The sequence below is a fragment of the Cervus elaphus genome, chromosome 5, assembly GCF_910594005.1.
Source record: "Cervus elaphus chromosome 5, mCerEla1.1, whole genome shotgun sequence".
Classification (NCBI taxonomy): Eukaryota; Metazoa; Chordata; class Mammalia; order Artiodactyla; family Cervidae; genus Cervus; species Cervus elaphus.
In genome coordinates, this window is record NC_057819.1 from 132,168,954 (window position 1) to 132,196,920 (window position 27,967).

Here is a 27,967-nt window from a genome sequence, read left to right on the forward strand (position 1 = left end):
GTTGGACACAACTGAAGCAACTTAGCATGCACACAGAAGCACACTAGGGCCTGGACCCCAGCTCACGGAGGGCCTGGCCCCTGCACTGCTGCTAGTGGCTACTCCCCAAGCTCACTCAGGGGCCCTTTCCGTCGTCAGACACCAGCGTACGTGGCATCTCCTGAGAAAGGCCATCTCCGGCCACCCTGTCCTGCACAGCCCTTCCGATACAAGCTGGTCATTCTAGTTCTTGCCTTGGTTTCATCCACAGCCCTTGCATTATTTGCATTCTTGTTTATGGTACCTCCAGGCCAGAGTGTCTCCTCCTCCGGAGTGAAGATCTTGTTTCACTACTCATGACTGCAGTCCCAGCACCTAGAAACACAAGATAAGTGGTCCATAAACATTGGATTGAGGAGAGAATAATGGAATATTGAAAGCAGTGGATAATTTGATAAATAAATAAAATAGATGTATGTGTGTGTATATATATATATATATGCACTTTTATCATAAGTAACAATAATAAAGAGCTGTACTATGACGCTTTTTTTAAAATTTATTTTGTATTGGACTATAGTTGATTTACAATGTTGTGTTAGTTTCAGGTGTATTGCAAAGTGACTCAGTTATATGTGTGTGTGTGTGTGTGTGTGTGTGTGTACTCTTTTTCAAATCCTTTCTCCATTTAAATTATTACAGAATATTGAGCAGAGACCCCTGGGCTGTACAGTGGGTCCTTGTTGATTACCTATTTTAAATACAGTAGTGTATATATGTCAGTACCAAAATGTCAGTTCATGCCTTTCTGATGCTGTTTTAATGTCCATACACCATTCTCTCCTATTCCTTTTGTTCATTGTAATGTATTTCTATTTAATTGGAGGATAATTGATTTACAATATTGTGTTGGCTTCTGCCATGTATCAATGGCACACAGCTTACATACTTCAGCCGTAAGTATATGTATGTCCCCTCCACTTTGAACCTCCCTCCCAACTCCAACTCCCACCCCACCCATCTAGGTTGTAGAGAGTTAACAACACAAAGCAATTATTTTGAGGATACAGCAGGAAAGAGAAGCAACAGATACAGGAATAGTTTGTCTTGCGTCAAACAAAATGGTTTTACCCATTTCTCTCTCAGTCCCTTCTGGATCCAGGGCAAATGAACTATGACATAATTTCTTCTTGGTTCTATAAGAGGATGCTACACCTGATACATGTGTTACACATATGCGATTCTTTTCTGACGCTAAAGAAATTACTGGAAATGCAGATTTCAATAATAACACAGTAAGTCCAGAGTTACTTAAGTTCTTACTTTGAGCTTCATTTTCTGAGAAAATATGCACATTGTTTCAGAACTTAATATCAGTTATTTTGGCCATCCCTTAATACTGAACATTATTTTTAAAGGTCAAAAATTATAATATTTCATATCAATATTCCTACAAATTATATTAAGGTAAATAAATTTATTTTGAAGGAAGAGGGATTTGGGATTCAGGGTATGTTTAATCATGTATTTGTTGTTGTCATTGTTGATACAAAATCTTCCATTTCAACATTTTGTAAAAGGAAGACTATGCGTGGGGCAAACAACCTATTAATTTCCTCCTTAGTCAAAATTAAAACGGGTACCTAACTGCCACATCTTTAGGTCTTGTGAAACAGAGCTTTGAACCTCTACCATCATCGTCTGTTGAAATGAAATTAACTGAGTTTTGGTAAGGATTGGGTTTACTCTCAGCACATTCAATACATCGTCTTCAATGCGCAGACTCCGGTACGATCCCCAAGTCCCCTTCTACCCACTTCATTCCCCTTCTCTTCTCCTTTTGAACTGCTGACCCAAGTTAGTAGCCAAACATAATAACACAGTGTTTGATCCTCTGGAAACCCATAAAATTACAAACCAGCAACCACCAGGATGTTGGCAGAATGTCTGTGGACAGCAACCAGCATGGGACGTTTTTCTTTTGGAAATGAAGCGGTACACGAGACTGTTGATACATGAGTGAGGAAAGAAGACCTTTTGCCAACTCCTCTCCCCCACCTCATTCTCACAACCCCTGGAGATGGAGAGGCAGAATTCGTCTTTTAAAATACTGAAGCCTTCTCTCCTTTAACTGTGAGTATTACAGTTCCCTGCTTTCATCCACTTTAAAATCCATCCTGCTTATTTTTATTAAGCACTAATGGAGTTTTATAGCCATGAGCTAAGTACTATAAAGAATAAAAATATAAATAAAACACATCCGTCTACATGCTTTCAAGAATAATAAACTCTAATGGCAATGTTAGGTTCGAAGGTAGTGAGGAACTCTCCTCCCTACAATGAAATTGCTGATTAATCATATAGCTGAATCCAAATGAAAGAAAGGGAAATTCTCAGGTTCCAGAAATAAAGAGGCAACTTGAGCTCAAGAGATGAGTTTATAGATGGTTTTGCCAGAGGAACCCCGGAAACTGAACGGAACGGCTAGACCATGGATGATTCATATGGAGGAACAGCAGCGGTTGCACTGAACTTGCATTAGACTGAGATTTAGAATTGAGCCTCATGTCTGGCGTGGGACTTCCCCGGTGACTCAAATGGTAAAGAGCCTGCCTGCAATGCGGGAGAACCGGGTTCAATCCCGGGTCGGTCAGGAAGAGCCCCTGGAGAAGGGAATGGCAGGCCACTCCAGTGTTCTTGCCTGGAGAATCCCATGGACAGAGGAGCCTGGTGGACTAGCCAATGGGACTAGTCAATGGGGTCACAAGGAGTCAGACATGACTGAGAGACTGACATTTACATCCTGGTGGGTCTGGGCTAGATTTACGTCTTCTACGCTGGGTGGGCTAACTAAGACCTTTCACCAGCTTGTGTATATGGCCATGAGAATGCATATCTCTGCCTGAACTCCTCTTAGTGGGAGGAGAAAATAAAGCATCTTATTGGAAGTTTTAGGCCAACATTACATATTGGCGTGGAGCAAAGTTGATATAGTTAACTATATATACATTGAAAACTTGAATTTCTAACCAAAAATGCTCCCATAAAGAAATCCCCAGGCTCAGGTCCTTTATTGATCAATTCTGACTAGGTACCTACTCCATGCTCTTGTATGGAAAGATTCACTATTGTTAAAATGTAAATTTTCTACCCAATTGATCCACAGATTTCAATGATATCCCAATACTACCATTTTTACACCTTGGTCCAAGATGAGTGTTCCAGCACTAGAAGGAACGGGAGGAAAGAAGGGAAGCACACGATTCCTCCTTCCACGAAGTTGAACCACTGTTTTCATTTATACCACAGGTCTGAACCTGCTTAATTAGGGCATACTAGCTGCAAGGATTCCCAGGCAGCTCAGTGGTAAAGAATCCATCTGCCAACGCAGGAGACATAAGAGACACAGGTTTGATCCCTGGGGCGGGAGGATCCCCTGGAGAAAGGAACGGCAACCCACTCCTGGAAAATCCCATAGATGGTGGAACCAGGCGGGCTCCAGTCCAGGGGGTCATGAAGAGTTGGACATGGCTTAGTGATGAAACAACAACAAACTGCAAGGAAATCTTGGAAAGTTGGCTTTTATTATTTATTTTTTAATTTTATTTTATGTTATATTGGTCTAGAATTTACAATGTTGTATTAGTTTCAGGTGTATGGGAAAGTGATTCAGTTACACATATACATGTATCTGTTCTTTTTCAGTTTTTTCCCATTTAGGTTATTACAGGCCTTCCCTGGTGGCTCAGTCACTAAAGACTATGCCTGCAATGTGAGAGACCCAGCTTCAGTCACTGGGTCGGGAAGATCCCTGGAGAAGGAAATAGCAACCCACTTCAGTATTCTTGCCTGGAGAATTCCACGGACAGAGGAGCCTCGTGGGCTACAGTCCATGGGGTCGCAAAGAATAGGTCACGACTGAGTGACTAACACTTGGGCTATTACAGAATATTGAACAGAGTTCCCTCTGCAGTACCGTAGGTCCTTGTTGGTTATCTATTTTATATATAGTAGTGTATATATGTCATCCCCAAATTCCTAATTCATCCCTCCCCTCTGTGCTTCCCCCGTGGTAATCGTAAGTTTGTTTTCAAAGTCTGTAAATCTGTTATGCAAATAATTTCATTTGTATCACTTTTTAATATTCCACATACAAGTGATATCATATGATATTTGTCTCTCTCTGACTTACTTCACTCGGTATGATCATCTCTAGTTTCATCCACGTCCCTGCAAATGGTATTACTTCATTCTTTCTTATGGTTGAATAATATTCCATCATATATATATGCACCACACCATCTTTATCCATTCCTGGGTTGATGGATATTAAGGGTACTTCCAGGTCTTAGCTATTGTAAGTGGGGCTTCTATTTACATGCATGTATCATGTATCATTTTCAGTTATGGTCTTCTCTGGATATATGCCTAGGAGTGGAAAAGATATTGTTTTTACATGTGCACACTAATCTCACACGCTAGTAAAGTCATGCTCAAAATTCTCCAAGCCAGGCTTCAGCAATATGTGAACCATGAACTTCCCAATGTTCAAGCTGGTTTTAGAAAAGGCAGAGGAGCCAGAGATCAAATTGCCAACATCCACTGGATCATCAAAAAAGCAAGAGAGTTCCAGAGAAACATCTATTTCTGCTTTATTGACTGTGCCAAAGCTTTTGACTGTGTGGATCACAATAAACTGTGGGAAATTCTGAAAGAGATGGGAATACCAGACCACCTGACCTGCCTCTTGAGAAACCTGTATGCAGGTCAGGAAGCAACAGTTAGAACTGGACATGGAACAACAGACTGGTTCCAAATAGGAAAAGGAGTACATCAAAGCTGTATATTGTCACCTTGCTTATTTAACTTATATGCAGAGAACATCATGAGAAACGCTGGGCTGGAAGAAGCACAAGCTGGAATCAAGATTGCCGGGAGAAATATCAATAACCTCAGATATGCAGATGACACCACCCTTATCATAAAGAGTGAAGAGGAACTGAAAAGCCTCTTGATGAAAGTGAAGGAGGAGAGTGAAAAAGTTGGCTTAAAGCTTAACATTCATAAAACCAAGATCATGGCATCCGGTCCCATCACCTCATGGGAAATAGATGGGGAGACAGTGGAAACAGTGTCAGACTTCATTTTTCTGGGCTCCAAAATCACTGCAGATGGTGACTGCCTCCATGAAATTAAAAGACGCTTACTCCTTGGAAGGAAAGTTATGACCAACCTAGATAGCATATTAAAAAGCAGAGACATTACTTTGCCAACAAAGGTCCATCTAGTCAAGGCTATGGTTTTTCCAGTGGTCATGTATGGATGTGAGAGTTGGACTGTGAAGAAAGCTGAGCACCGAAGAATTGATGCTTTTGAACTGTGGTATTGGAGAAGACTCTTGAGAGCCCCTTGGACTGCAAGGAGATCCAATCAGTCCATCCTAAAGGAGATAAGTCTTGGGTGTTCATTGGAAGGACTGATGCTGAAGCTGAAACTCCAGTACTTTGGCCACCTCATGCAAAGAGTTGATTCATTGGAAAAGACACTGATGCTGGGAGGGATTGCGGGCAGGAGGAGAAGGGGACGACAGAGGATGAGATGGCTGGATGGCATCACCGACTCGATGTACATGAGTTTGAGTAAACTCCAGGAGTTGGTGATGGACAGGGAGGCTTGGCGTCCTGTGATTCATGGGGTCGCAAAGAGTCAGACACGGCTGAGCGACTGAACTGAACTGAACTGAAGCCGAAAAGAAAGCTGAAAACTCCCATATGTATGGGAGTTTTATTTCCACCGAAGAAGGGGGAAAAAAAGAACACCAGATTTGAGGTGGTTAAAATATAGTATCTGCCCTGATAAAAATGTCATTCAAACGTAAATCTGTCAGACTCCAAAACGGGTGCTTCCAAGCTGGTGGTCCTTAGAGGTCCTTACCAGTCTTGTCTATTCTAAGTCATCTCATTTCAAGAAGCTTTTTCCTTTTTTGTTGAATAGTGTATATTTATTTTAATCTGTATGTTTCATATCCATGTACACTTAGCACATGAAAATATTTATGAGGTCAGAGAAGAGAAAAATCCAAGCTGTATGATGTCTACAAAACCTCAAGTTAATTTTATGAATATTTTTCATCTCCTTTAAAGCATGGAGTCACTCTTTGCTAAAAAGGTTGAGTCACAGATTTAAAAGAATCCAACATAATTTTAAGGTTCTCAAATGGTCTTTCTTATGATAAGAGAAACTGCTAAGTGGCTAAAAAGTCCACACTAAATGTAAATAATTCAGATTTTATTATGATACTTTCATCATTTTGTGAATTCCTTACAGCAAAGTAAAATAGTAAGAGGCTCATGGTTCTCATTTGTATTTTTCTAAATCACTATTTAGAAAAATAAAGATGAACAAAAAGCTAAATCTGGTCAAAATTGCCTCAAATGAGGAAATCCCAGTCAAGGGTGAAACACTTAAGTCCAGCAAAACCATGTTTTATCCTAGAATTAGAGGTTCTTCAAATTCTTGCAAGAAAGGAGTTAGAAAGTCCTGTTTATTGGTGTCAACACAGAGAAATACAGTTCTTACTATACTTTATCAGGCTTTGCTTCATTGCACGTTACAAAGACTGTATTTTTCACAGATTGAAGGTTTGTGGCAACCCTGTGTCAAGTAAGTCTGTCAACATCATCTTTCCAAAGCATCTGCTCACTTTGTGTCTCCATATCTCATTTTGGTATTCTTGAAATATTTCAAACTTTTTCATTATTAGTATATTTGTTATAGTGATTTGCTACCAGTAATGTTTGAACTTGCTCCTAGGACTTGCAGAAGGCTCAGGTGATAGCATTTTTCTAAAGCAATAAACTATTTTTTAAATTGGTAAAGAATCTGCCTGCAATGCAGGAGACCCTGGTTTGATTCCTGGGTCAGAAGATCCCCTGGAGAAGGGATAGGCCACCCACTCCAGTATTCTTGGGCTTCCCTGCTGGCTCGGATGGTAAAGAACCCTGCAATGCGGGAGACCTGGGTTTGATCCTGGGTTGGGAAGATCCCCTGGAGGAGAGCATGGCAACCCACTCCAGTATTCTGGCCTGGGAAATCTCATGGAGAGAGGAGCCTGACGGGCTATAGTCCAGGGGGCCACAAAGAGTCAGACACGACTGAGCGACTCAGCACAGACAGTTCTGCTCTTGCACACTTAATAGACTTAATAGATGGTATCGTGTAAGCATCCTTTCTATACGCACTGGAAAACCAGAAAGTCTGTACAACTCACTTTCCTGCAGCACTCCTGCTGTGATCTGAAGTGGAACCTGCAGGATCTCCAGGGGTGAACAGACCCATTAATGCGACTTTAACTGAGCGCAGATCGGAGCTGGAGGCTGACGAGTTTGCTCAGGTGGTGACGTTACTCAGGGTGAACTGCCTTGGATGGACAGATAGCGCTTCATTACCACATACAATTCCTCTCTCAGAGTTCTGGAGAACCCCTGGCTCCGGCATGCTCAGAAGATGTCTGTCTAGTTAAATAGTCGATGCCACATACTCGCAGCTCTCTCCTGAGAGACAAGTGTCCTCACCACGCACCCCAGGACCTGACAAGGTGTCCTCACCTCGTGTCTCAGCACTTCTAATTTCCACTTCTAATTTACATTCAAACGAACAAATGAGTGTGTGCTGCCTATAGATTTATGAGATTGAAAGTGAAAGTGAAAATGGCAATTAGTTTCCAGAATCTCAGCTTGCAAAAGACTCCAGTTCTTTTTGAGTTATAAATCAGAAAAACAGAAATGACTGAGGCCACCAAATGGATACTGTGTTTTGTTTTATTTTTTCATTGATGCTACTTCTGTGTGCTTTTCAAATCAACTTTAATTAGTAGTTGAAACAGCTGAATCAGGAAGCTTTCAGTAACCGACAAACAAGCAAGTGGAAGGGAAAGATGTTTGACCCCAGAATATTACAAACATCAAATTCAAGTTGCTTGGTGAATGATAGATTCCATCTATTTCAGCCGATGAATCTCTAGTCTCTGAGAGTGCGTTAGGAACGTGGTAGATAAGTTTGTAGTATTTGTATGCATGTATGTGTGTATGTGCACATGTGTGCTAAATCATTTCAGTCACGTCTGACTCTGCCACCCTATGGACTGCAGCCCGCCAGGCTCCTCTGTCCATGGGACTCTCCAGACAAGAAGACTGGAGTGGGCTGCCATCCCCTCCTCCAGGGGACCTTCGAGACTCAGGGATGGAACCTGCGTCTCTTACGTCTCCTGTATTGGTAGGTGGGTTCTTTACCACTGTGCCACCTGGGAAGCCCGTGGTGTGTGTGTGTGTGTGTGTGTGTGTGTGTGTGTGTGTGTGTATAAATACATATATTTGTTGTTGTTCAGTTGCTAAGTTGTGTCTGACTCTTTGCAACCCCATGGACTATAGCCTGGCCAGGCTCCTCTGTCCATGGGATTTCCCAGGCAAGAATACTGGAGCAGGTTGCCATTTCCTGTTGATTAAGGCATCAGTTTAATTGTGTGGATGTAACATGGTTTGTTTATCCAGCCACTGAATGGAGAACATCTGGATTGTACCCAGGATTTGGCGATTGTGAAAAAAAGCATGCCAACCGTTCACATATAGGTTTTTCTGTACACCCCAAATTTCATGTTTCTTGGGTAAACATCAAGGGTTAAAATGGCTGAGTCGTATGGCAAATGTATGTTTAAAACAAATTTTCAAATTATTTACCAAAGTTCTGTGATCAGAGGTTTGAGGAGGGCCTCTCCTTAGTTCGAGGGAAAAACCAGTCTATTATGTAGGAAAGTAAACGCAACTGTGTTTTCTGTCCATGGTGACACCCTCTTACTACGGGGAGCGTAGTGATGTTCAAAAGGAGAACGGTTTAATACTGCAAGAAAATGGGATGATTTGCAGTTGCCAAACCCAATCACAGGGCATCGACAGCATTTAAGTTTCCATCCCAAACAATTCACTTCTCCCACCCTGTCAATGCCACATGCTGACCGTTCAGTTCTTTCTCTTCCAAAGCCTATCTCAATCAAGCCCTTTTCTCCCAGCTTTGAACTCCTAAGGGAAAAGAGAAAGATAAAATCTGTGGGTTACTTTTGCAACAAGTTATGTTCTTTCTCAATGAATTTTCCATGACATCTGTTTAGGAAAATCTCAGAATACACCAAAATGAGATAATGATGGGGTTTTATATTTATCAAAGGCTGCCTTACCCCCACACACAAATAAGCTAAGTCCCCATTGCATGGAAGGACACTTTTGTATGCCCAGAGGCAGAGTCCATGAAAGGGAAATGAAGAAGAAGGGGGAACTGGTTCTGATGGGTAAGACCTCCCTGAATCCTGCCGCAAAGCTGGAGGCGTCTGAACTTGGCAGCACTGATGGTTTTGTCAATGTGGTCTCCCTTTTGCTTTTGGTATTGACTCATCTTACTGCTTCTGCTTCCAGATTGGACTTGAAAATAAATGTTCAAGTTATTGATGACTCAGAAAGATGAGAGCTTCCTTTTGAACACTTCACAGTTGGTCCCAAGTAGTAGCTGATTCAGAGGAAGCACGGCTTCATCAGTGACGGGCTGCTTCAGGCAAGCTCATTAGGCACCCCTGCTTTAAGGCAAGAGTGCACTCTGAGAATAAGAGCACCCTGATCTGATATCTGCTTTCCTCTCTTAGCACCTTCAGATGCCACACAATTTATTTTTGTGATAATTAAGAGGGATAAAACCCATTTCCACCTTCATGGTCACCATAGCAAGAAATTATTGGATCTTATGCCAACAAAGGTCCAAATAGTCAAAGCTATGGTCTTTCCAGTAGTCATGTATGGATGTGAGAGTTGGATGATAAAGAAGGCTGACAGCCAAAGAATTGATCCTTTCTTACTATGGTGTTGGAGAAGACTCTTGAGAGTCCCTTGGACTGCATGATCAAACAAGTCAATCCTAAAGGAAATCAAGCCTGAATATTCAATTGGGCTGAATATATCAGAAGGGCTGATGCTGAAGCTAAAGGTCCAGGACTTTGGCCACCCGATGTGAAGAGTCAACTCATTGGAAAAGACCCTGATGCTAGGAAAGATTGAGGGCAGGAGGAGAAGGGAAAACAGAGGATAAGATGGTTGAGTGGCATCCCTGACTCAATGGCCGTGAGTTGAGCAAACTCTAGGCGATTGTGAAGGACAGGGAAGCCTGGCATGCTGCAGTCCACAGGGTCACAAAGACTCAGACACGACCTAGCAGCTACACAATAACAATTTTAACTCTAAGTTCTGTGGAAATGCATGTTTGTAGCAGTGGCCACTGGAAATATTTTGAACCATTTACATGTATCTGTGGAGCGGCTGCTGCAGGGCGCAGGAGGGCTGAGAGAAGCTACTCCACGTTCAAGGTCAGGAGGGGCGGCCGTGAGAAGATACCCCTCGTCCAAGGTAAGGAGCAGCAGCTGCACTTTGCTGGAGCAGCCGTGAAGAGATGCCCCACGTCCGAGGTAAGAGAAACCCAAGTAAGACGGTCGGTGTTGCGAGAGGGCATCAGAGGGCAGACACACTAAAACCATAATCACAGAAAACTAGCCAATCTGATCACAGGACCACAGCCTTGTCTAACTCAATGATGCTAAGCCATGCTATGCGGGGCCACCCAAGACGGTCGGGTCATGGTGGAGAGGTCTGACAGAATGTGGTCCACTGGAGAAGGGAATGGCAAACCACTTCAGTATTCTTGCCTTGAGAACCCCATCAACAGTATGAGAAGGCAAAATGATAGGATACTGAAAGAGGGACTCCCCAGGTCAATAGGCACCCAATATGCTACTAGAGATCAGTGGAGAAATAACTCCAGAAAGAATGAAGGGATGGAGTCAAAGCAAAAACAATACCCAGTTGTGGATGTGACTGGTGATAGAAGCAAGGTCCGATGCTGTAAAGAGCAATAGCGCATAGGAACCTGGAATGTTAGGTCCATGAATCAAGGTAAATTGGAAGTGGTCAAACAGGAGATGGCAAGAGTGAATGTCGACATTCTAGGAATCAGCGAACTAAAATGGACTGGAATGGGTGAGTTTAACTCAGATGACCATTTTATCTACTACTGTGGGCAGGAATCCCTTAGAAGAAATGGAGTAGCCATCATGGTCAACAAAAGAGTCCGAAATGCAGTACTTGGATGCAATCTCAAAAACAACAGAATGATCTCTGTTCGTTTCCAAGGCAAACTATTCAACATCACGGTAATCCAAGCCCATGCCCCAACCAGTAACGCTGAAGAAGCTGATGTTGAATGGTTCTATGAAGACCTACAAGACTTTTTAGAACTAACACCCCAAAAAAATGTCCTTCTTATTATAGGGGACTGGAATGCAAAAGTAGGAAGTCAAGAAACACCTGGAGTAACAGGCAAATTTGGCCTTGGAGTACGGAATGAAGCAGGGCAAAGGCTAATAGAGTTTTGCTGAGAGAACGCACTGGTCATAGCACACACCCTCTTCCAACAACCCAAGACAAGACTCTACACATGGACATCACCAGATGGTCGACACTGTAATCAGATTGATTATATTCTTTGCGCCAAAGATGAAGAAGCTCTATACAGTCAGCAAAAACAAGACCAGGAGCTGACTGTGGCTCAGATCATGAACTCCTTATTGCCAAATTCAGACTGAAATTGAAGAAAGTAGGGAAAACCACTAGACCACTCAGGTATGACCTAAATCAAATCCCTTATGACTATACAGTGGAAGTGAGAAATAGATTTAAGGGACTAGATCTGATAGACAGAGAGCCTGATGAACTATGGATGGAGGTTCGTGACATTGTACAGGAGACAGGGATCAAGACCATCTCCATGGAAAAGAAAGGCAAAATGGTTGTCTGAGGAGGCCTTACAAATAGCTGTGAAAAGAAGAGAAGCAAAAAGCAAAGGAGAAAAGGAAAGATATTCCCATTTGAATGCAGAGTTCCAAAGAATAGCAAGGAGAGATAAGAGAGCCTTCCTCAGCAATCAATGCAAAGAAATAGAGGAAAACAACAGAATGGGAAAGACTAGAGATCTCTTCAAGAAAATCAGAGATATCAAGGGAATATTTCAGGCAAAGATGGGTTCGATAAAGGACAGAAATGGTATGTACCTAACAGAAGCAGAAGATATCAAGAAGAGGTGGCAAGAATACACAGAAGAACTGTACAAAAAAGATCTTCATAACTCAGATAATCACAATGGTGTGATCACTCACCGAGAGTCAGACATCCTGGAATGTGAAGTCAAGTGGGCCTTAGAAAGCATCACTATGAACAAAGCTAGTGGAGGTGATGGAATTCCAGTTGAGCTATTTCACATCCTGAAAGATGATGCTGTGAAAGTGCTGCACTCAATATGCCAGCAAATTTGGAAAACTCAGCAGTGGCCACAGGACGGGAAAAGGTCAGTTTTCATTCCAATCCCTAAGAAAGGTAATCCCAAAGAATGCTCAAACTACCACACAATTGCACTCATCTCACATGCTAGTAAAGTAATGCTCAAAATTCTCCACGCCAGGCTTCAGCAATACATGAACTGTGAACTTCCAGATGTTCAAGCTGGTTTTAGAAAAGGCAGAGGAGCCAGAGATCAAATTGCCAACATCCAGTGGATCATCAAAAAAGCAAGAGAGTTCTGGAAAAATATCTATTTCTGCTTTATTGACTGTGCCAAAGCTTTTGACTGTGTGGATCACAATAAACTGTGGAAAATTCTGAAAGAGATGGGAATACCAGACCACCTGACCTGCCTCTTGAGAAACCTGTATGCAGGTCAGGAAGCAATAGTTAGAACTGGACATGGAACAACAGACTGATTCCAAATAGGAAAAGGAGTAAGTCAAGGCTATATATTGTCACCCTGCTTATTTAACTTCTATGCAGAGAACATCATGAGAAACGCTGGACTGGAAGAAGTACAAGCTGGAATCAAGATTGCCGGGAGAAATACCAATAACCTCAGATATGCAGATGACACCACCCTTATCATAAAGAGTGAAGAGGAACTGAAAAGCCTCTTGATGAAAGTGAAGGAGGAGAGTGAAAAAGTTGGCTTAAAGCTTAACATTCAGAAAACTAAGATCATGGCATCTGGTCCCATCACCTCATGGGAAATAGATGGGGAGACAAAACACTGTCAGACTTTATTTTTTGGGCTCCAAAATCACTGCAGATGGTGACTGCCTCCATGAAATTAAAAGATGCTTACTCCTTGGAAGGAAAGTTATGACCAACCTAGATAGCATATTAAAAAGCAGAGACATTACTTTGCCAACAAAGGTCTGTCTGGTCAAGGCTATGGTTTTTCCAGTGGTCATGTATGGATGTGAGAGTTGGACTGTGAAGAGAGCTGAATGCCGAAAAATTGATGCTTCTGAACTGTGGTGTTGGAGAGGACTCTTGAGAGTCCCTTGGACTGCAAGGAGATCCAACCAGTCCATCCTGAAGGAGATCAGTCCTGGGTGTTCATTGGAAGGACTCATGCTGAAGCTGAAACTCCAGTACTTTGGCCACCTCATGCAAAGAGTTGACTCACTGGAAAAGACCCTGATGCTGGGAGGGACTGCGGGCAGGAGGAGAAGGGGATGACAGAGGATGAGATGGCTGGATGGCATCACCGACTCGATGTACATGAGTTTGAGTAAACCCCGGGAGTTGGTGATGGACAGGGAGGCTTGGCGTCCTGTGATTCATGGGGTCGCAAAGAGTCGGACACAACTGAGCGACTAAACTGAACTGAACTGTTGCACCCCTATTAAAGAAGAACATTTACCTGAGATTAACCTCAGACTATATTTTTGCTTAACTCCTCTTGGCAATAAAGTGTTTCTCAGGATATCAATAGTGCGTATGTGTTGGTCCCAATCTGATACGATGGTACAGTAGATCACTAACTAACGAGAGCCGCTGTGTAGCCCAGGGAGCTCTGCCCAATGCACTGCAGTGACCTGATGGGGAGGAAGCCCAGCAGGCGCGGATGTAAGTGTACGCACGGCTGATCCGGGCTTCCACGGTGGCTCCGTGGTTGAGGACCCGCCTGCCAGTGCAGAAGACGTGGGTTCCATCCCTGGGTCGGGAAGATACTCCGGAGAAGGAAAAGGCAACCCACTCCAGTATTCACGCCTGGGAAATCACATGGACAGAGGAGCCTGGTGGGCTACAGTTCTCGGGGTTGCAAAGAGACAGACACGACTGAGCAACTAAACCATAACAACAAATGGCTGATTCATTTTGTTGCGTGTCAGAAACTAGCACAACATTGTAAAGCAACTCTTCTCCAATAAAAAGTTAATTAGAAACAAACAAACAGACTAATGACGTCTGTGAAGAGCCCCCGAGTCAGGTCCTTCCTCCTTCGAACCTCAGACTGCTTGTCTGTAAAGGAGCTCAGATTTACAGCCTCGACACGGCGTGCCCTACTTTTGCGGCAGTGCAGGCAGCAAACAGAGAGGAAAGGGGCCGCGAGCTGGCCAACAAACAAGCAAAATGACTCCACGGCTAGAAACGGGTTTCACCCTCCACGGCCCCACGTCCGTCCAGGATATCTTGTATCTGTAAATGTCAAAACTAATAGGAGAAAAGAATGCAGACAAAACCCAGAAATCTGGCCACTGCTTATTTCCATTTTCAGCTAAGATAACTCATATCTGCGTGATCAAAACAGATGTTTGAGAAATCTCAGCAATCTCTCATCAATCAGACACCACTGAGCAAATGTTAACCCCAGAATATGATGAGATAGCCCTATACACCATCAGAGCCATAATAAGACTCCGAAATTATTGATTTAATCCCTGATCGCTTCCCAGTTTCCATCCACAAGGCGATATAGAATATTCAGCCAAATTCCCTTCAAATTATCATTAAAAATCAAACTTTTCACACTGCCTCAAGTGTTTATCCTACCATCTCTCATATTTTTACTTAGATTTTCCTTATAGCATGCTTAATTTTTTTTAACATTTTAGCTTTATGCAATATTCACATTTATTTTGTCTTTTTTAAGCATGTTATGATAATTCTTTAATATTACACCCTTTGCTACTGCACTGTTGCTTTTCCACCAAAGACAGACGTGGACTCTGACATCAGTGGACACGGAAGTGGGTGCTGTCCGTCGCGTATATACACCTTGCTCCCCCGTCGCCCCATCCCTGTTTACTGGATAAGAGTAAGGGAGAAATTCTGTAAAAAGCAATGCCCTTATCTTTTCTGGAATAAGCAATCTGTCATCTCAAGCCTCTTAGAAGATTTTCCAGGAAATATGAACCATTATATTGATGTTCCTCAAGTTTCTCAAGAACTCTGCAAGGCAAGGACTTCCTCGGGGGTCCAGTGGTTAAGACTGCCTTCCAATGCAGTGAGTGAGGTTCGATCTCTGGCTGGGGAGCTGAGATCCCACGTGCCTTGTGGCCAAAAACTCAGAACACAAAACAGAAGCAACATTGCAATAAGTTCAATACAAATTTTTAAAAAAAGAAAGAAAATTTATAGAACTCTGCAAGACAGAGGAAGCCCCTCAAGATCTATTGAATAGGAAAAAGAACCCACTTATTGGTAAAGGATCTTTTTTCTCGATCATTCAACAATGCTTTGATTGCCTTTTATGCACAAACCCCTGTGTTTTTGAAACTTAAATTCCTTGAGGGATATATTTGCCAGAGATTCTGCAAGAAAAAAAAAATGCCACATTTGATTTGTGGTAATTTGAGGAAGATTTTTAATGGAGGAATTATTAGCAAAGTTGCGGGGAGAGGTCAGAGAAATCACACACACACACACACACACACACACAAGTACATGCCAACAGGGCCGTCAGTACCCCCAGGGCTAGTAACACCCAGGTTGTAATCTGTGGCCCAGTAGATGGGGAAGAGAGCAGTTCCCGTGTCCTGACAGAAGGCTCCTGGAGAGACGGGAGGAGGGGATAGCATGGGGTGGGGGCCGGTGGGGCAGAGACAAGGGCAGCCTACGCAGACCCCACAGCGGGGGGACACAGGACAGAAAGACAACTCAGCCCCTCTCTCTTCACTCCCACTGTGGCCTCCCACCGGCTGAGCCCAAAGGAAATTCAAAGGACCTGATCGAATCTAGAGTGGTCAGCCTCCCAGAGCCCGCAGCAAGGGGGATGATGGAGAAGGACTCAGGGGGGACATCACAAGGCTGCTAGTCCCAGTGGCAACACTCATCGTAATGACCCGACTTCACTGAAATAAAGATGACCTCTGGGACGTCCCTGGAGGTCCAGCGGCTGAGACTGTGCTCCCAATGCAGGGGGCCCGGGTTCCATTCCTGGTCAGGGGAGTGGATCCCACGTGACTCAACTAAAGATCCGACAGGCCACACCATGACAGCTAATAAGTAATTTTTTTTTTAAAGAAGATCTTCATCTTGTCTTAGAGGAGACTAACAGAGGTTGGACACCCAGTTTTGGCTGAGAAGTAGAATATTCTGTCTGTTTTGTACTTTGCGGGAATGTGACTTAGTCTATTTTTGTATGACGATTTGTTAGTTTCTGCAGTTGGGTCTGCTTGAAAGGTTGGGAAGTCAATACCTAAATTCTGTAGTCTACGAACTGAAGAAATGCTCTGATGTGTATATTTAACACAGAGAGACCTAAAAATGAAGCATTTGGTGGACAGACGCTAAGGCAGCCACATGACCCCTGCTCTCAGGCGTTCATGCCTTGAGAGGTCCTCTCCCCCCGAGGATGGTGGTAGCTGTGACTTGCCTCTACCCCCAGAAACTGCAGAGGACTGCTGTCTCTCCTGTGACGATGCTCCCTACATGACAAAGGTGATGACGTCACTGCCATGATCACATTATATAAAATCGCTCTGCTAGCAAGCAGTCTCATGCTAAAGACTCTTTCTTCTGCCAGGCTGAGGGAATAAGCTGTTGGGAAGAAGCCTGATGAGGGTCCCAGATTGACACAGAGCTACGGCAATCCTCAGAGCCGTGAGCAGTCCCCAGTCAACAGACAGCAGGAAGCCAAGGCCTCAGTTCTACAGCCACGGAGAGATGAACTCTGCCAGCACACTGGATGGTTTGGGTAGCAGATCCACCCCAGTCAAGCCGCCAGATGAGAACCCAGCTCCGACCAACAGCTTGATGGCAACTTTCCAGACAACCCAGCTAAACCGAGCCCAGATTCCTCACCATGGAACCTGTGAGGTGACAAATGTGTGCTGCTTTAGGCCATAAAGCTGGTGGTCATTGGGGCTTCCCTGATGGCTCAGGAGAGAAAAAAAAATTTGCCTGCAATGCAGGACACACAGGAGACATGGGTTTGATCCTTAATTTGTGAAGACCCCCTGGAGGAGGACAAGGCAACCCACTCCAGGATTCTTGCCTGGGAAATCTCATGGACAGAGGAGCCTGGAGGGCTGCAGTCCACGGGACCACAGAGATTCAAACACGACTGAGGATGGCACACTCCACATTACACAGGATTGACTGTTTACAAACTAGTCCCATAAATATTAAGTCAACGGTTCACTGAGACAAGCTGTGAGCATGCATCTCAGGTAAGAGATAGGATACGGAGCACTGAGTCTGTGCGGTCTGAATGGGCTCACCCAAGGACAGCCAGGACTGAGGACACATCCTGGCTTTTGTCTCAGGACTCTGACCACAAGTCCCAGGCTATTCAGTCTGCCGACCTGCCTGCCTTCGTTTAGTCTTAGGTAATTAAAACTCAGCGGCCAATGAGTCACACTTTCTCGCCTTACGAGAGCCAGTTATATTTTTTCTGTCCCCTGTAATGGCAAAACAACCTCCCTCTACCTCAGAAATGCACATGTTACCGGCCCCTAGACTAAAAATACACACTAGCGGGAAAAAGCCCCGTGGAGGGCCTTCCCTAGTGGCTCAGTGATTACGTCTCTGCTCTCTCAATGTGGGGGTCTGGGTTTGACCTCCGCGCCACAACTAAAGATCCCGCATGCCACACTGAAGATGAAGATCCCGAATGCTGCCATGAAGACCCAGTGCAGCCAAATAAATATTTTAAAAAATCCCACGGAAAATGGACTAACATCTCCTCCCAACTGACTACAGTTGTGGTTCTATGGTGCATCCTTATCTGAAATCAGGTTTCAAATTGCAGATATGAGTGTTCTTCTCATTAGCAGCAAGGGTGTAATGCCAACATTTAAAAACATCTTTTACAAAGTCTACCCAGGCCTAAAATTGCAGTTCCTTCAACGACTGCAAGAAAAAGGGGGCTGTGGCAAAACACTTCATGATTAAGGCCCAAACTCTAAACCTTATTAGGACCAAAGCAGATGGCAATATTAGCTAATAGATTAAAAAAAAAAAAACTGTTCTCTGTTGAAAGAAATATTTGGAAGTGATGCGAAGCACTTACAACTTACCTCTTTGTGAATGGTCAGTGGTGGAATTCTAGCTGTGAGGTCTGTTGCAAGTTTATTCCAAAGGCCAGCTAATGGGGCACACACGGCAACCTCTTTTGAGATGGAGCAGAACGCTGTCTGCAGTGGAGATCAAAGCCATCAACGTGGGCACCTGTAATAATAGAAATGATGAGTCAAGTGGTCCCACCCTGTATCTCCCATTAGTCAACGTGAACAGCGTCATGAACATTCTCTCCCATGTCACTCTCTCCACTTAAACCCATCCGTATCACGAGCTGTGGGAGCCTGAGAAACATTTTATAACACATGCAGGACTGTTTCATGTTGGTCAAACACTTAATAGGCTTCTAGAAAATATCCTGCCTTTGTTCAGCTCAGAACCTGGCCCAGGATGAGAGGGTTTTTCTTGATTGTTGGTTGCTTATTTTTCTGAACCTACATTTTTAAGGACAGCAGGTTTGAAAACAAATATGAGTCAACCTTGGAAGGCTCTCGCTATGTGTCTGCATGTCTTTTATCAGGCCCCTAGATTAGAAGGAAAAGAGAAAGGAGTCCTTTTCCTTCCATCTCGCCCTGTTATTACATTCATTGCGAATCTTGCCCTTTCTTTCCGCCAGCTAGGACCTGTTCCAATATGGCGGGACCTCCAGAGGACGAGTGCAGCTTCAGAGGCGAGGCTCTTTCCAGAAGCTGCTTGGTTTGAAATTCCATCCCCCACATCCCTTTAAAAAAAAAAAAAAGAAGAAGAAAACACAGTTCCACTAAATTCCCAAGCATTTATACTTGGAGTTTGTATGACTGAAGGATTTATTGTCAGGAGAAAATGAGGACGGTTCTATTTTCCCCCCTTACCTAAAGAAACAGGCTCCCAGGGTGCCAGGATCTTTGAAGGAGTTAGACCCTGTTGGTTGTCCTACAGAGAAGCCCCCGTCACAGCTTCAGTTCAGGGGGGCGAAGCAGAGCTGGGCAGTCGGGACTGGGATTCAAAACCTGTCCACCACTTACTAGCTCTATAGGGTACAACAGAGGAAGTCATCTCTTTAAGTCTGCTTCCTAATCTGTACCAGAGTCATAAATAATCACAGCTTCTTGATGCAATGGAAAGGACTGAATGGATAGTCTACAAGGCCCCACCTCACCATCTGGAACGTGGGGAGTCATTTAAAAAATGCACTTATTTCAGGACTGATCACCATATAGTTTCCTCTGCTTGCCTTTTCCAGTTAGCTCTTCCATCAGTTTGGTTTGTCCTCAGTCTTGTTTGATTAGCTCCATGCCACACATGTGGGTCTTCTATTTACATAGAACCAAAAATTTGAAGAGCTGAAAAAGCACCCATTTATTCCGGTCTCAGGTTTATCTGTATTGATCTCACTGTATTTAACTTCTGATAGGATGGCTGTCAGAGCAGCGATGCAGCCTGCAGCTTTGTTCATTCTTAGTGTCTCTGCGAAGCACGTGGGTCATAAAGCTTTCAGAGCATGTGTGCTCATGAAATGGATAAATAAGAGAAATGCTAACACTTTTAATAATTATAGCAACCAGTGTGTTAAATCTTTCATTAAAAGTATCCTACAATTAATCATTTACATTTAAATTTCCCAGCCTTTAAAAAAAAAATTGTATTACTCAAAGATCAACAAATTGGCAACCTGAGGATATTTTTGCTATTGGCAATTTAGGGAAAACTGCCATCTCTATGATGTTGTTTCTTCTAATGAATGCACTTCTTAAACCTTTCCACTCATCTAAAGGGCTTCCCTAGTGGCTCAGACGGCAAAGAATCTGCCGACAATGCAGGAGACCCAGATTCCATCCCTATAATGGAAAGATCCCCTGGAGAAGGGAATGGCTACCCACTTCAGTATTTTTGCCTGAATATCCCATGGAGAGAGGAGCCTGGTGGGCTAGAGTCCAACTGGTGTCACCAACAGCTGGACACGACTGAGCACACACCCACACACACGGGATGGAGCCCAGCTTTTAAGAGACCATCTACATAAGAGCTCTGGTACAAATTTCAATGCTTTCTTGAAAATACATGAACAGAAACATGGAGAGAAGGTGCAATAGTTTTATCAGATGGTTATTTTCAAGGTTATCAGGCCCCCAAATCATGCAAATCTAAAAGGAATTTCAATTTGTGGAGATTTCAGTAAAGAGATAAAATTTAGAAACATCTGGTTCAGTAAGTCAATTCTCCTGAATTTAGAAAATCCAAACAATTAATCTGTGGGCTGAATTATATGCTTACATATTTTTCTATTGCAAATATAAATTTTACATAACACTGGAGAGATTACAAAGAAGGCAGCTTGCCCAGAGAAAGGTGCTGTGTTAAGTCAATGTTCTTTCTTTGATTGAAACTTGGTCCATGCTCCTGAGTAAAGCACCAAGGTCTTTAGAGGTCATTGTGATACTTCTTAAAATCAGGAGAACTTCTGCATAACACACTCCCCCAAAGGGAATAACGGCTGACCTCCAGAGTCAGATTTTTCGAGGATGACCTTTTCCGACACAGCATACAAGTGCAACCCCATCTTCTTACTTACCTTGAGGACCTTTCTTGTCAGTCACAGCTTTGCTTTCAATATATTGCCTTCTTGACTATTTCTCTGAGCAAGTCCTCTCATCAGAATCTATATACGTATAGCATGGAAGGGAGGGAGAAATGTTGGGAGAGGAACATGGGACGCGTGTTCCAAGGAGGTCCTTGCCCGTTAGTTCTTGGAGACCACTGCACATAAGACTGTGAAACCAGAAAGTGTATTTAAAAGTAGTGATGCGATCCCTTCGGAAGCGAGTCCAGGAACATAATCTTCCCCATCCACGATCTGAGATCTCTGAGGGATGGGTCAAAGGCAAAAAATGGTTTCTATCAATAATGAACAAGCAGCCCACCCATTAAAAACACTTTTCAAAATACACATGTCCCACAAATTACAAGTTTTGACTGAGAAGACAGTAGTTTATTAGCTAACCTTCAGTTTCTTTTAAAAGATCAACCAAAGACTGTAGATAATCGTATGTGAAAGAGACAAATGCATGTCATATGGATAGATGTAATCTGTGTCACTCAGTCACTTAGTCATGCCCGACTCTTTGCCACCTCATGGACTGTAGCACGCCAGCCTCCTTTGTCCCTGGAACTTTACAGGCAAAAATACTGGAGTGGGTTGAAATTTCCTACTACAGGGGATCTTCCTGACCCAGGGATTGAACCCAAGTCTCTTGGGTCTCCTGCATTGGCAGGAGGATTCTTCACCACTGTACCACCTGGTAAGCCAAGATAGATGTACAAAACTAAATATATATTTATACTTTATATATATATATATATATATATATATATATATATATATAGTACATATCTATGTATATGTATCTATCTTTCTGCCTATCTAATATTCTACATCACATCTTAAGTCTTAAAATATTAAAGATGCTTTACTTCTATTTTTTAAGATTTATAGCAATGGTTCTCAACCAAAGGCAATGTCTAGAGACATCTTTAGTTGTTATAATTAGTGGGGGGCGGGGGGCAACTGGTATCTAGCAGAGGCCAAAGATGCTACTAAACACCCCACAGTGTGTAAGACATTCCCTCTCCCAGTAAAGCATTGCTGCTCCTGCCTCTTAATCACTTCATTTGTGTCCAACTTTATGCAACCGTATTATATGGCTGCAGCCTGTTGGGCTCCTCTGTCCATGGGATCTCTAGGCAAGAATCCCTCCTCCAGGGGATCTTCCCGACCCAAGGATTGAACCCGGTTCTCCTGCAGTGCAGGCAGGCTCTTTACCACTGAGCCACCAGGGAACCCCCAGCAAAGTATTACGTGCCCCCAAATATCAATAGGGACAAGGTTCAGAAGATCTGACAGAGTTAGCACTGGGCAGGCAGACCAGTGAACTCGTAAGACGCCTTAGGTCTGTGACTGAGCTTCACTGGAGGAAAATAAAAAGAGATGTGAGCAGTTTAGGAAAGGACATTCTCGTCACCTCTCTTCTCTTGGGGATCAGTCAATACACTCCAGTGCCCAGTGATGGCACTGCCCCATCAGAAAAGAGATGCTTGTTCATTTCGCTTCCTGAATGAGTGAGATCGACAAAGTTGCCTCGTTGATTTTCCAGAGGATCTCAGTAACTAGGACATTATACCCTGAGTCTGAGAAAAATCGGCAAACATTTCAGGAAACTTCCCTCTTTTGGCAAAACCAAAAGGCCACAAACAAATTCACTTTCAGATGGATATTTAAGGGCATTTTATGAGTCTTCTGGATATTTCTCCAAGTCTTGCTGGAGCTGGTGTGTTGAAAAGCTGTAAACTTTAGTTGCAATAAAATAGACATTACTTTTAATTGTTTCCTCTCAGCATAATCACATATATGTAGATTTTCTTTTAAGCGGCATGGAAAATCAGTATCTTACAGTTCCGAACGGCTTTCTTTCTGTCACCAGTCTATATTCTAAGGTGTTTCTGTGTTGAGAGAAAACATATTAGGGGAGAAATATGAGGAAAGAAAAACTAAAAACTACCAGACGTTCTTGAAACCTTGGACCAGATCATCCGTGTCCTTCACAGCTTCACTGTTTCCAGGTATTATTATCCATGTGGAAGATTAGACCAGAAGAGCTGGTCTCCAGTGCAGAAGGTCAATGTTAACCTCACTACACCCAGGATAACCGAACAACGAGGCTACATAAAGAACAGTTCCAGGAACTCATGCAATTTGATTTGCTTCTCCAAAATTAAAATTGGGCAAGTGCTTTTGAATTGTGGTGCTGGAGAAGACTGTTGAGAGTCCCTTGGACTGCAAGGAGAATAAACCACTCAGTCCTAAAGGAAATCAACCCTGGATGTTCATCAGAAGGGCTGATGCTGAAGCTGAAGCTCCAGTACTTGGGCCACCTGATGCAAAGAGCTGACTCATTGGAAAGGACCCTGATGCTGGGAGGGATTGGGGGCAGGAGGAGAAGGGGACGACAGAGGATGAGATGGTTGGATGGCATCACCGACTTGATGGACAGGAGTTTGAGCAAATTTTAGGTGATAGTGAAGGACAAGGAAGCCTAGTGTGCTGCAAGTTGATGGAGTTGCAAAGAGTTGGATATGACTTAGCAACTGAAAAACAACAATTACAAAAAAATAAGCAGAATGTATAAATCCCTATAAATTATCATTAAAAAACTGAAAACTGGGGCTACTTGACGTTGTATATCTGGGGATGCTGAAGATTCCATCAAGGACCAAATATTGCTGTTTGTGATAGTCAGTAAATGGGCCATCCTCTGGCTGAGTTGATTCTTTCTGACAATTAGTTCTCTGGATGGCTTTTGGTACTCTCCATGTACAGAGTTCATGTGAATTTATACTTCATAATAATAATCCTATTGCATTTTTTATTTGCTTGGCTCTGTACAAACAGAAATTGTCTACATAATCAATCATCAGCTACTATAGTCACAAGGGCAGTATTGGAGTAAGAATTCCATTGTAAGTAGAAGATAAGAAATTTTATTGCCATAAGGGATTGGAACCTGGAGAAACTCAAGGATTCAGAACTATGAGACCTTGCATCACGTCTTTGGGGCTTTCATTAAACATCCTGCTTAGAAGGAAATGTCATGAAGTAAATATAGTACAGAAATAATTGCTTATTTCTTTACCATTGTCACTTCTTTCTTTACCTTGGTTTTCTGATTAAAGGGATAGTTTGTTTCTCGTTTTCATCCTAAGCAATATTGTTGTCTGTTGTTTAGTTGCTGGGTCACGTCCAACTCTTTGCAATGCCATGGACTGACTGTAGCAAGCCAGGTTCCTCTGTCCATGGCAAGAGAATACTGGAGTGGGAGACCTTCTCCAGGGGAACTTCCTGACCCAGGGATCAATCCCACATCTCCTGCATTGCAGGCAGGTTCTTTACCCCTGAGACACAAGTTTTTCTCCACCAAGTTTGGTACACTTTATGACCTTAACCTGACGTCATAGAAGTCGACGGTACACCAGAAAGCATGATGGAAATAGCTATGCAGTATCTCTAGCTTTTTGTGACAAAGTCAGCCGGTCAGCCTGATGTCAATAAGAAAGACTAGTGTTTTGGTGTGATTATTTGTCAACTGTATCTACACTGTGAAAGGGAAGCCCTTTTAGAAATTAAGAAAGGAGAAAACAGATGTTTGGAAAGATTTAGAAACCTTTGGAAGATGAAGCTGCTGCCGCTGCATACCCAGGTTTGCTTTACCCAAAACCTTCTCGCTTCTTCTGTGTCTCAGCCTCTGTCTCACCCAAAACCTTCTCGCTTCTTCTGTGTCTCAGCCTCTGTCTCACCCAAAACCTTCTCACTTCTTTCTGTGTCTCAGCCTCTGTCTCACCCAAAACCTTCTCGCTTCTTCTATGTCTCAGCCTCTGTCTCACCCAAAACCTTCTCACTTCTTTCTGTGTCTCAGCCTCTGTCTCACCCAAAACCTTCTCGCTTCTTCTGTGTCTCAGCCTCTGTCTCACCCAAAACCTTCTCACTTCTTTCTGTGTCTCAGCCTCTGTCTCACCCAAAACCTTCTCGCTTCTTCTGTGTCTCAGCCTCTGTCTCACCCAAAACCTTCTCGCTTCTTTCTACGTCTCAGCCTCTGTCTCACCCAAAACCTTCTCGCTTCTTTCTACGTCTCAGCCTCTGTCTCACCCAAAACCTTCTCGCTTCTTTCTGTGTCTCAGCCTCTGTCTCACCCAAAACCTTCTCGCTTCTTCTATGTCTCAGCCTCTGTCTCACCCAAAACCTTCTCGCTTCTTTCTGTGTCTCAGCCTCTGTCTTACCCAAAACCTTCTCGCTTCTTCTATGTCTCAGCCTCTGTCTCACCCAAAACCTTCTCGCTTCTTCTATGTCTCAGCCTCTGTCTCACCCAAAACCTTCTCGCTTCTTCTATGTCTCAGCCTCTGTCTCACCCAAAACCTTCTCGCTTCTTCTATGTCTCAGCCTCTGTCTCACCCAAAACCTTCTCGCTTCTTTCTGTGTCTCAGCCTCTGTCTCACCCAAAACCTTCCCGCTTCTTTCTATGTCTCAGCCTCTGTCTCACCCAAAACCTTCTCGCTTCTTCTATGTCTCAGCCTCTGTCTTGTAAAAGAGAAAGAGGAACACACTAACTCCTGGAGGGGCTGTTTCTGGCAAAGGCAGTAAGTCACATTCACTGAGCAGCCAACTATTTGGCGCCTCCTTGGACTTAAGAGCCTTGTTCTTCCTCTGTCCACCCTACAGTATTTGGGTCTGCACCATGAAAATCTTACAAAATGCTCTCCCATTTGTGGAAATTTTGAGGATTTCAACACGTAATCTCTAACTGTTGATGGCATAGGATTATAAAATATGAAGAAGAAAATTAATTTATTTGAGTTTATTCATTATTTTTCTCTGTAGAATTTCTCTTCCTACCACTCACTAAAATCTAGTTTGTTTAAAAAACTAAACAAAAACCTTTGAGAGTTCCCTGTTATCCTCTTGGTCTTGTTCTTTACCAAGGAACATCCATTAGAACAAAAGAAATGGGACTAAATGTCCTCTATGAAAGGATTCTGGAGACAAACCATTGCTCCCTTGGGTTCACATTTTTAAACACAATAATTTATGCCATTTGAAGCAAAACTATAGTAAAAATTTTCATTTTGTTGTCTTCTGAATGCTCAAAAGAGGCAAAGATGACCATCTGAAGCAGAATCCAGCCTATCCATGCATTTCTCTTTGGCTTAAAATTCCAACCAAAGCAAATTTTATCACATTGGATAAGCAAATATTAAGCTCATAAATGTGCCTGATCGAAATCTAAATAAAAATAAAAAAGCTTCTAGAAAAAAATCCACCCAGCATTAATAGCTCTTCTAAAACATTTTTAATTTTTTCCATCTGGTCACTTCCAAGAAAAACGATTCAGCACTTCCAAGTAATGGAGAATCAAACTAGGTAAGTCCTGCTCACAGAATTTCAGAGAGACGACCAGAGGGAATAAAAACTGCTCTTAAATTTCAAAGACACAAGTTTTTCTCCACCAAGTTTGGCAAGTTTTGTGACCTTACTTCTGAGGTCATACAAGCTGATGGTCCACCAGAAAGCCCAATGTCAGTAAGAAAGACAAGTGCTTTAGTAAGGTTATTTGTCAATCATACCTACACTCCATCACCTTGACAAGAACAAATGTCCAGGCAGTAAAGTATTTCCCTTCTCATATGCATATTCTTTTGTACAAGTTTTATTTATTTGTTTTGGGCTGTGCTTTTTTTTTTCCTTGCTCCGCCGGGTTTTCTCCAGCTGCTGTGAGCAGAGCCTGCTCTTCGTTGGGGTGCATGGGCTTCTCCTTGAGGTGGCTTCTCTTGTTGCAGGACAGTGTGTGTGTGCCCAGAAATCGTGGCCCCCGGCTCTAACACACGGGCTCTGTAGTTGTAACACGGGCTTGGTTGCTCCACAGCAGTGTGCGGGATCTTCCTGGATCAAAGGTCAAATCCATGTCTCCTGCATCAGCAGGTGGATCCTTTACCACCAAGCCCCCAGGGAAGTACCTCATCCATGTGCTTCAGAGAATTAACGGCACTTTTGTTACAAGGAGAAAAACAAACGTTCCTCTTTGGTTCTCTACGGGGAATAAACAGCAGTAAGAAATGCTCCTCCAGGCGCATGATGGAATTCCCTACCTTTGAAACAGTCTCTCACTCTCCTCCGCCCACAGATGCCACCCATGTCATTGGTTGTCACAACTCACGGGGCATCGGGCGGACATGAAGCCGAAGGGCTCCTTCCTCTACGTCCAGGGGAATCACCAGAGTGTCCAACCGTTCCCAGTTCGGCTTTCGTTGCCAAGGGTGAAGGTTACTCATGGGGTTTCATAGCAGAGGAGATGGCTGTCGAGTTCTGGGCCGTCATCCCAGAGGTTACCAAGCCCTCCTCTTTCTCTGACTCTTTTCTAATGACTTATTTTCCTTCACTTTCTTCAGGTCAAATTCATAGGCTATACTTTGACCTGCCAGGGAATATAGGCTATCTAAAAATGTATCTGGGCTTCCCTGGTGGCTTAGATGCTAAAGAATCTGCCTGCAATGCAGGGGACCTGGATTTGATGCCTGGGTCAGGAAGATTCCCTGGAGAAGGGAATGGCAACTCACTCCAATATTCTTGCCTGGAGATTCCATGGATGGAGAAGCCTGGCAGCTATAGTCCATGGAGTTGCAGAGTTGGACACAATTGAGCAACTAACACATTGACTTGCACTTTTTTTAAACAAAAAATATAGCTAGGAACTTCCCTGATGCTTCAGGTATTAAGATTCTGCATTGCTAATGCAAGGGGTGTGAATTCCATCCCTGGTTAGGAACCTAAGATCCCCCATGCTGGGCAGTAATGGCCAAAAAATAAATAAAAATAAGAATAATAAAATAATTGTAAAATAAAGAATAGAAACATAGCTAAAGGATCATAATCCCCTTACTTCGGCATGTTTCCAGAGTAAAATAAAATATTAGACTTACCTCTGTTGGTCTAGAGGTAAGCTATATTCCCACTCTCCCAGGTCTCCATGTTATCCTTTTCTTCAAGCAGATTCATCACTCTC

At 43.2% G+C, this 27,967-nt stretch overlaps 1 long non-coding RNA gene across 1 annotated transcript; it reads right to left on the minus strand.

Moving 5' to 3' along the window:
• LOC122695601 lies at positions 1-27,962 on the minus strand. The gene is made up of 3 exons (XR_006341437.1): positions 27,885-27,962; positions 18,383-18,533; positions 1-354 (listed from the first exon to the last, which is right to left on the minus strand). It is a non-coding gene; the product is annotated as an uncharacterized LOC122695601 (long non-coding RNA).
• Positions 27,963-27,967: the final 5 nt, after the last annotated feature.